This window comes from Chiloscyllium plagiosum, unplaced genomic scaffold (assembly GCF_004010195.1).
Source record: "Chiloscyllium plagiosum isolate BGI_BamShark_2017 unplaced genomic scaffold, ASM401019v2 scaf_5410, whole genome shotgun sequence".
Lineage (NCBI taxonomy): Eukaryota > Metazoa > Chordata > Chondrichthyes > Orectolobiformes > Hemiscylliidae > Chiloscyllium > Chiloscyllium plagiosum.
This window is the reverse complement of record NW_025212782.1, coordinates 18,607-28,567: the sequence shown is the minus strand read 5'-3', so window position 1 is coordinate 28,567 and position 9,961 is coordinate 18,607. Positions and strand designations below refer to the sequence as shown.

At 44.6% G+C, this 9,961-nt stretch overlaps 1 pseudogene; it reads right to left on the bottom strand.

The window, feature by feature from the left end:
• Nucleotides 1-845: 845 nt before the first annotated feature.
• On the bottom strand, nt 846-6,222 carry LOC122547471 (annotated as a pseudogene).
• Between the last annotated feature and the right edge of the window lie 3,739 nt (nt 6,223-9,961).

Below are 9,961 nucleotides of genomic sequence, written 5' to 3'. Positions count from 1 at the left end.
CAGCCAGGAAGCCAGACATTGAGTCGGCTCCATAATAAGACATTTCAGAAGTTTATTGTGGAGCCGGGACAAATCTTACCATGACAGAATTTCAATGTAATAAATATCTGGATTTTTTGAAGTAATTTTTTGAATTGACTGTCATAATAAATTGCTTACAAAAGATTTAGTGTCCTGTTTACATCCTTTAGCCGATGTTTGGATGAGACGAACTGGGAAGTCTGAAGTTCAGATTCTCAGAATTTATAGTGGTAGATTAAATACCAAGTTGTTTCTGCCATCATATAACTGTAGATAACTATTTTAGTGAGCACGGTTATTCATGGATATGAGCCAAAGGCAAGTGTATGGGGTCAGACCACAGATCAGCCATGATCTCATTGGATGATTAGTTTCACTTGCATTCTATCATCCACAACTAAAACGGAATTAGGGGAAGCAGATGGAATATGCACATTATTAAATTGGAAAAAAATGTAATGAGTCGGTATTATTGAGGATTCTGACGATGAGATACTGCGACATTTGGCTAAGGTTATTTCTGAATCTTAGATCCTACCAAAATAAATTTTGAGCCCATTCACATGACACACTTTATCAGATTTCTTTCTATCTTGCATTCTTATTGAATAGCTTGTCTCAATCAGTTTCCTTTCGATTTGATAAGGCCACTAACGCTTGCTTTTAAAGCCTCCCCTACCCCTGGGAGTAATAGTAATACTTTATCTCCATAATGGGATTGTGAATTTTTGGTTTGTTGTCTGGAATCTCGTGGATTCATCCATTGTCATCATCAAATTCCGACTCACACTTTTTGTTTTGGGTAGGGGCCCAACAAAATCAATTCACAACATTGGCAAATTTTCCTCCAATGCGGGAATGGGTATTAAGGGTCCTGGTATTATGACTGTTTGAGGTTTTCCAATTACATATGACTTTCGGGCTCATAAAGATGCTTTTGTGTTTTGGATTGAGCTTTCCTTACTCCCAAGTGACCTCCTACTGATGGTTCATCTGCTACCTGAAATCCTTCCTTTCTATAACCCACCAATAATACATTAGTGACCTTTTGCCCGTTTCACATCTGCATGAATACACAATTTTCTCCAATTCTTCATCAAGGTGTCAGTAGCCATCACACTCAACTATGATCCAGCTCTATCATTAACAAGAATAAACTGTTTTTTCTCCATTACTACCACCACTACTTCACTTTTCCCCAGACTCTCCAATCTCACTTTACATAACAGAGCATTGCTCTCTCACAATGAATTCCACATATTACCATCTTTTTCTGAAAATACTCCTTCTGAATTATTTTCTCATCTCTCACCATCAAAGACTAACTTGCTTCCATATACATTTAAAATTTAATTTCTTTAACTGCTCCTTCTGACCTACCTTACCCACAAAAGTAAATTCTTGAAAGAGATCTGGCACTTCCTTCTCAAACAGCCCCTGACCAGCTTGTGCATTCTTCTGGTCATTTTAGCCTTCCACTGTACTTTCCTTTACCACTTAACAAAACTCATTGGCATACCTTTGTTTTCCCACAGCTTTTTTTTCTAACCCACCAATCCTATGACTTCATGTGGTCTACTTTATTACAGTGAAAGGACCTGAGCTTTTTAATTCTCTTTCTCCCTCATAACTTTCCATTTTATCCTGTGGTAAATTATCTTTACTATCTTTAATGAGGTCTCCTGTTCCCTTATCACCCGAGGATTTCTCTTTTCAAATATTTCTATCCCTCACAGATTAAAACTGAATTTGGAAACCAATCTTTGATTCATGAACCAACTCATAACCATCAGCCATTTCAGCTGCTCATCTTGCAATCGATACCTTTCTGTTCTTCCACGTGCATTCTCAGCTCCTCAGGAAGTGAATTTTTGAAATTCTCCAAAACAGACGTCTCTCAGCATTATATATTTGATCTGTTTTCAATGCCATTATGCATCTTTCAAAATTACTTTGTTTGATCCTTTCAAATTCAATGCATGTTTGACCAGGTTCCCTCCTGAGATCCCTAAAACGTTGTCTGCAGACTTCTGGTACTAGCTCATGTACACTGAAGACGGATCTTTTCACCTCATCCTCCCCAGATACCAGATCTGATCGTGATGCAAATGCCTCACTGGGTGTATCTACCAACATTGCTTGAATCCATAATACCCAAATAAAAAGACAGGGTTGATAAAGGTAAACCATTTCCACTGGTTGGAGATTCTAGAAGTAGGGAGCATTGACTGAGAATTGGATCCAGACCAGCTAAAGACTGGAGAGATATTAGGAAGCATTTCTACACACAAAGAGAGGTTGATGTTTGGAACTCTCTTCCACAATGCCAGTGGATGCTGGATCAGTTGTTCATGTTAAATGTGAGATAGATAACATTTTGTTATGCAAAGGTGTTTAAGGGATATCGGCTGGTGTGTGGAGTTAGGCCACGGTCCAACAGGCTCGAGGGGATGCACAGCCAACTCCTTTTTATCTTCCTCACTGGATATGGGCGACACTGGCTTATATGAGATTAATTGCCCATCCCTAATTGCCCAGAAGTGTTTGGAGCCACGCGTCGGCCAGACCAGATAAGGACAATGGTTTCTGTCCCAAAAGAGCATTAATGAACCAAACTGATATTTTCCCAAAAGAATCGTTGTTAATCTTTTGATTTCATACACTTTGTTAGTTGGGTTTGAATTCCAATTGGTGGAATTCAATCCCGGGTCCCCAGAAAATGACCTGCGTTTCTAGATTAATAGTCTAGTAACGACATCGTTGCAACATGCCCCCACCCTCGGCCCACCCCGTATAGCTAAGACTCTGTAAATTGTAATTCTGTAGAGGTACCTGAAGGTGTCTTTTGGATTGATAATAACTGATTAACGTTACATTGGTATACTATTCACTTTGAATTGAATTTAATATCCTTTTAAAAATTAACGAGAAACTGTCTGTGTGGAGTTTGCACATTCTCCCCGTGTCTGCGTGAGTTTCCTCCGGGTGCTCTGGTTTCCTCCCACAGTCCAAAGATGTGCAGGTCAGGTGAATTGGCCATGGTAAGTTGCCCGTAGTGTTAGGTTTTTAGATTAGATTAGATTACTTACAGTGTGGAAACAGGCCCTTCTGCCCAAACAAGTCCACACTGCCCCGCCGAAGCGCAACCCACCCATACCACTACATCTGCCCCTTACCTAACACTACGGACAATTTAGCATGGCCAATTCACCTGACCTGCACATCTTTGGACTGTGGGAGGAAACCGGAGCACCCGGAGGAAACCCACGCAGACACGGGGAGAATGTGCAAACTCCACACAGTCAGTCGCCTGAGGCGGGAATTGAACCCGGGTCTCTGGCGCTGTGAGGCAGCAGTGCTAACCACAGTGCCACCGTGCCGCCCACAGGTGAAGGGGTAAATGTAGGAGAATGGGTCTGGGTGGGTTGCTCTTCGTAGGATTGGTGTGGACTTGTTGGGCCGAAGGGCCTGTTTCCACACTGTAAGTAATCTAATCTAAAATAAAATATATTCTTTTTGCATTTAGTATGTTTGCCTGTGGATGAGTAATTGTGTTCTCTCTGCGTTTTTAGTTGTGCGTATATAATTATAGTTTATAGAGTCATAGAATTGTATAGAATAGAAATAGATCCTTCAGTCCAACTTATGGGCAGCAAACAGGTATCCTAAACTGATCTATTCCCATTTGTCAGCATTTGGCCCATATCCCACTAAACCCTTCCAATTCAAATACCCATCCAGATCACCACCTCCTCTGGCTCATTCCTACATGTACCCTCCTCTCTATGAAAATGTTGCCCTTTCGGTCCTTTTTAAGTCTTTCCGCTCTCAACATAAACATATATCTGCTCACTCCCCCAGCTGAGGAAAAAACCTTGACTATTCCCCACCTCCATGCCTCTCATGGCTTTATTAGCCTCGATAAGGTCACCCAGAAAGAAAGGTGGAAGTCATTGCTTTAAACTGTTGCTGAAAAAATGTGTAACTGGAAGAAGAACCACAACTGTGTTCGCTTTTAAACAATTGCCTCCCCACAACCACCAACGCCCACCCCCATCCCGCTGAGGAAATTGGAAACTGCTGCTTGGTTATCCTAACGCAGAAGTTCTGTTTCAGGATTCTCCCGATCGGTACTTCCTCCAGAGAGGCCACATTAAGGCCTTTACCACAGACTGTCCTCTGGAGCTTTCATATTAGAGCTATGATACTCATCTACCTGACAATGGACAATTCCCTTATGTCCTATACAGAAGATAAATCCAACCCATCCCTGATCAGTAAAGTGATTGAAAGCTACAAGAATGATATTGAGCAGCAACTGCTCCCTGATACACAGTCTGATGCTGACCGGGGGACTCAGCTCCTATCGTGCCCAACTTGTGAAGGGAACTGGGTCACCAGATTGTCTCTGCATGTTGGTTTGCATTTGCAGCATAATGTAACCCTCCCACTCAGGGAGGGAGTAAACACCAAACATCACAGCAAGCTCCCTCCAGGGGGAGGGCATACAGATGTAATAGTAGGCAGTCGCAAGAAACCCAGCCTTGGAAACAATCCTTGAATTATTTCCATGTGAATGCAGAAACAAGAACAGCAGTTACAATATGCAACACACGGGAAAGCACAACTTCATTAAGGATTGCTTCATGGGTGGGATAGAGCATGCTTGCGTATCCTGTACAGGAACAAGGCCAGCAATGAAGCAGAGATCAGACAGACAGCTGTCACAGTCAGGAATACCATCAAATCCAGTTCTGACTCCACACCTACACAACCAGGAGAATCCAGGGAAAACAGGGAGAGAAAGGGAAACCAGCAGGCAGCCATCTCCCCACATGGAGACCCCTCCAGTATCCTTCCCTCAACCTCAGGCAGGGGCTCAGTTGCCAGGTTGGTCAGCCTAGTATCCAGAATGACCAGGGGGCCAAGTGAGGGTTCCCCCTCCCACTTCAATCCAGCTTCACTCTCTGCAAGACCAAACATCCCAGTCAGGGATGGGGGAGAGGGGGAGCACCAACATCGAGAGGGTCAATGTCCTACCAGCTTCAGGGCCAAGGCCCGTCCTTCCTCTGGAGGGGAACAGGATCTCTGTTGTGCTCCCACAGTTCCCCACATGGCAGCAGGCACAAATGTCACTGTTTAATTCCTCCAGTGGAGTCCAGCTAAACAAGAGAAACAGCTCAACGACAGCCCACCAAACAGTGCATCATCTCTCCCAAAACAACATCCCTGAGGGACAAAGAGAGGGAACTTACATATTCTGCAGCTTCCGGAAAGTACAAGCTTTGTTCCTGGAATCTTCCTGATCCACTGCCGCAACTTTCAGGTGACACGTGATGAAACCCTGAGGCACATATTCAGATCAAGTCAGTATTGAGTGACACCCTCCCACCATGGAGAAGCCAATCAGCAGCATCCTCTTACGAAGGAACGCTCATCTCCATAGAAACGGAAGGCATCCAGGTCACACCAGAGCTTGTCTGGCTTCTGCCTGTCTCTCGGCAACACAAAGGTTGAAAAGGAGTCCTCAGCTTTTCTGTCCAGGAGGCAAGTGTAGATTGATAAACAGCCATGAAGTGAATTGAGTGAAGCCATTGAGGATGGAGCAGCTGGAGAAAGCAGAGAGCTCCTTCCCCATTTTAGTCAATGACGCTGTGTCTCCTTGTCTGGGCTCAGTGTAACTACACAGTGATCAATGTACAGCATCCAGAGCACCTGGTTGTCCATTGAAACAGATGCCTTAATATGAATGAGGTCTCCCAGTGAGTAGGCTATGGACGGGTGCTCTGTAAGCCAGTCTTCTGTAGTACAGGAGGACAAGGGTTGGTGACAGTGGGTGTAACTTCCAGTGAGTGACACCAGGAGATCCCTCCCCTGTCACCCATCACGTACCATTCATTAGGCGCAGGGAGAATGACAAATGGCCTTCTCCAGACCTGGTGGAGCTGAATGGGATCCAGGTGGGATTGATGGGGTTACTGCTCACATTGCCCTCCCTGGGGAGAGACAGGGCAGCCACTTTAGGACAGGGTCAGACAACAGCAGCAGCTGGGGATCATATTGACAATCAAGTAAAGATTCTCACCTCAAATAACGACACTCAATGGGAACAACAGCCCCATTGGTTCTCACAATGACAGATCCAGGATAGTTTGGGGTGTGGGTCAGGTGGGTGGTGTAGATCAGGAAAGCTCCAGTGATTTGAAAGACACCAGGTTAAGGAATGGGGAACTGGTCTGATTTGAGAAGGGTCTACAGAGGGTTCAAAATAACATCAACCCGTTAGAACAATTCTTTAGGGAGTGTAACAGGCTCAGGGCAAGGAGGCTGTTTCCACCCAGAGCTGGAGGGACCACAATAAGGGGGCAATAGGTCACAAGTCAGTGGTTAGTCATTACAGGATCAATGTGACAAGGAACTGCATCATTCCAGAGGTCACAGTTCATTCAAATTCTCTATCCTAGAAAGTTGGGAATGCACAGTAGAACACATTGGAAATCTACTACTTAGATAATTAATTATTGAGGCGACAGGAACATGGATGTTGTTGAGCAGTTTAGGAACATTATTCACAAAGAGTGAACTGGCTCACAGGGCAGTACCATGTTTCTGGGCTGGATATATATTTGAGTGGGGAAGAGATGAGCAGATGATTCGTTTTTGGGGACGGAACTCAATCAAAGGGCAGCTTTATGTTCAATAACTTATAAACCAATGACCATTCTCTGTACGTTTTAAAGATTAGAATCAGAATCCCTACAGTGTGGAAATAGGCCCTTCTGCCCAACAAGTCCACACTGGCCCTTCAAAGAGTAACCCACCTAGAGCCATTCCCTACATTTACCCCGACTAATAACCTAAAATATGGGCAATTTAGCATGGCCAATTCACCTGACCTGCACATCTTTGGATATCTACCACAGAAGTTTGAACACAGGGGCACAGTTATTTAAATGGAAAGGAAAGGAGAAATTTCAGGAATCCAATACCTACAAGTTCAAGTGTTTTTTTGTGAATCTGCCAGTCACACCACCATGGGAGAGACCTCGACTGATTGCACTCCTCCATTGAGTGAATCAGACCAAGGGGAATGGAACCCATCCCCACAAAGCAAAAAAAAAAGCTCAAATGCCACCAAAAGGAGGGTTCTAGAATAGTTAGGATTACAGAACAGGTTTGGGGACAGAGAGCAGTTAAAGCAAAAGTCAATTAACTACAAAAGCCCAGTCAGTGGTTGATAAAGCATGAGACCATCCTGCCTGAATATCAATGCATCCCAGCCAGAGTTACAGTCAGGAATAATCTACAGCCCAAGCTTCCTGCAAGTGTGGAAAACTCCCATTAGCTGCAATCTGCTGCCACACTCACGGAGCCCATAGTCAAAAAGGACAGTGTGGTTCTCAGGGTAGACCCTGCTTGGCTGATAACCTGCTGTCCCCAGGGTCAGATCAGCAGCTTGAAACAGGTGCCCAGTTCCAAATCAATCAAGTTGGGCCCTGACCAGCAGGCTGTGCTCTCCACACTGCACCATCACAGTCTGTCGTGGGGACACACTCACAACCACAGGCACTACAACCAATGGGACGTCCGTGAGGAGGGACTCTCTCAGGAGTAGGGCTGGCTCTCATTATTACCCATGGAAACCTCTGGCTCATAAACTGTTACCATATTTCAGAGCAACAGCCAGCTCCAACTAACTCGACCGGTGGGGGTGGGGGTGGGGTGTGGGGTGAACAAAATCCCCCATGTTTTCAAACAACTCAACCGTCCCCTCAGTCTCCAACCAGCTCCTTTAATACACACAGCCTGAACTCCCCTGGCACAAATGTGACCAGAAGCAGCAACATTGAACCGATCAACCAGCTCCAATCTCTACACATTCCACCAATGTATGAACAAATCTGTTTGCTCCCAGGTGGGTATATTTCATTTGGAATAATAGGAGTGGCTGTAAGTTGTAGTGCTCTCACCTGACTGAATTGAGCTCCACAAGATCTCATAGGGAAGGCCCCATGATTACAATCATCAAATGCAGCTCATTGATCCAGGAGGGTGTCTGCTGGCTACTGCCCACCCTGACCTGGGGAGTCTGACAGTGAGAACCACAGAGAGATTGTCTGAGAATGGTGTTTTGGAAACAGGGTTTGTGCAGAACAAAGGGGCTGTCTCTCATATTTACCTCATGCTGCACCTCCCCGGGAGTGTTTGATCAGGTCACTGTAAGTGGAGCTTTACTTTCAGTTGAAAGGAGCAGAGAGAGTTTTCTCAGTATCTTGACCCATGCTGTCCCTGTCCTGGTAGTATTCGAACCTCCCAGTGTAGCGGGAGCTTTGTTCTGGATCTAACCCTGTGGTGTCTCTTTCTTTGGAATGTTTGATGGGGTCAGCGTACAGGGAGCTTTATTCCACATCGAACTCTGGATTGTCACTTTGCACTCCTGTCACTGAGAATCTCTGAGGGAGAATCTTGACGGAGTATCATTTTCACTTTAAAACAGTAGAGGGAGCCTTTCTCTGTCTCTGAGTCTTGGTTGTACCTGTCCTGGGAACGTTTGATAGCAACAGTGTAGAGGGAGCTGTACTTCTGGTTTAATTGAGCAGAGAGAGATTTATTTTCAATGTAAAAGGAAGCTGTATTCTGTCCTCACCCATGCTTGACTTGTTCTGGTAGTGCTTGATGGGGAGAGTGTGAAGAGAGCTTTTCTCATCCAGGTCATTTATAAAATAGCATACAGCAGTGGACCCAAACCCAAGCCTTGCGGTACACCACTCGTAACTGAACTTCAGGATAAATATTTCCCATCAACCACCACTCTCTATCTTCTTTTAGCTAGCCAACGTCTGATCCAAACCACTAAATCACACTCAATCCCATGCCTCTATATTTTCTACAATAGCCTACCATGGAGGACTTTATCAAACGCATCACTGAAATCCACACTCACCACATCAACCGCATTACCTCATCTACATGTTTGGCCACCTTCTCAAAGAACTCAGTAAGGTTTGTGAGGCACAAACTCCACTTCACAAAATCGTGTTGACTGTCCCCAAGCAACCTATTCCTTTCTAGATGATTATAAATCCTATCTATTATAACGCTTTCTAACACTTTACCACAACCAAAGTAAGGCTCACTGGATTGTGTCTACTCCCCTTCTTGAACAACGGAACAACATTTGCTGTCCTCCAGTCTTGTGGCACTATTCCTGCAGACATAAAGATCAAAGGCAAAGGCTCGGTAATCTCCTCCCTGGCGTCCCAAAGAATCCTGGGATAAATTCCATCCACCCCAGGGAACTGGTCTGTTATTACACTTTCTAGAATTGCTAACACCTTACCTTGTGAACCTCCAACCTATTAGTCTCGTAGCCTGTATCACATTGTTCTCTCGACAACATTTTCTCTTTCCAATGGGAATGCTAATGAAAAATATTCAGTTAGCACTTCCCCTATCTCCTCTGACTCCATGCACAACTTTCCACTAATATCCTTGATTGGCCCTAATCTTACTCTCGTCATTCTTTTATTCCTGATATACCTATAGAAAGCCTTAGGGTTTTCCTTGATCTGCCAATGACATCTCATGGCTCTTCTTAGCTCTCTCTTTAGGTCTTGCCTGTCTCATCTGTAACTCTCAAGCGCCCTAACTGAGGAATCACATCTCATCGTAACATTAACTTTCTGCACCTTCTCAACAGATTCCATTTCCTTCGTAAACCACAGTTCCCACACTCGACCACTTTCTCCCTGCCTGACCAGTACGTACTTATCAAGGACACGCAGCAGCTGTTCGTTGAATAAGCTGTATATTTCAATTGTGCCAACCCCTGCAGTTTCCTTCCTCACCCTATGCATCCCAAATCTTGCCTGATCACATTGTAATTGCCTTTTGCCCAGCTTTAACTCTTGCCCTGTGGTACATACGTATCCCTTTCCTG